Source organism: Sesamum indicum, linkage group LG4 (genome assembly GCF_000512975.1).
Source record: "Sesamum indicum cultivar Zhongzhi No. 13 linkage group LG4, S_indicum_v1.0, whole genome shotgun sequence".
Taxonomy (NCBI): domain Eukaryota; kingdom Viridiplantae; phylum Streptophyta; class Magnoliopsida; order Lamiales; family Pedaliaceae; genus Sesamum; species Sesamum indicum.
This window is the reverse complement of record NC_026148.1, coordinates 17,338,428-17,338,878: the sequence shown is the minus strand read 5'-3', so window position 1 is coordinate 17,338,878 and position 451 is coordinate 17,338,428.

Sequence of the window (451 nt, the reverse complement as noted above, 5' to 3'; positions counted from 1 at the left end):
CCTGTAAAATGCTCAACTATGTTTATGGCTAATGTATAAACTGCTTTCTCTTCTGAGATATTATTTTCAATTTTCACTGTATTTAATATTTCATCTTTATCAGTTTGGCTGAGATAATTATCCCACCATCCCTTTAATTGGCCAGTAAATCCAGCTATGATCATTTTAGCAATAGCTTTATCGGAATTATTATTTCCTTTACAAATAGTACTGTACATCATAATTCTATGTATAGTATTATAGATTTGTCTTTCTGTAAATCCATCAATGTTCCGTTCATAAATTTGTTTCCCATTATAACTATTTAGGTCAATTATCTCTTGTTCTTCATAAAGGACATCTTGGGGTGTTGGCCTAGGATAATAAAATTTGGTTTGCATTGGCTTCCTGGCGAATTTTTCTATTTTGTTAATTTCCTCCATAAATTCGTCTTCATAATCCTGAGGATCTC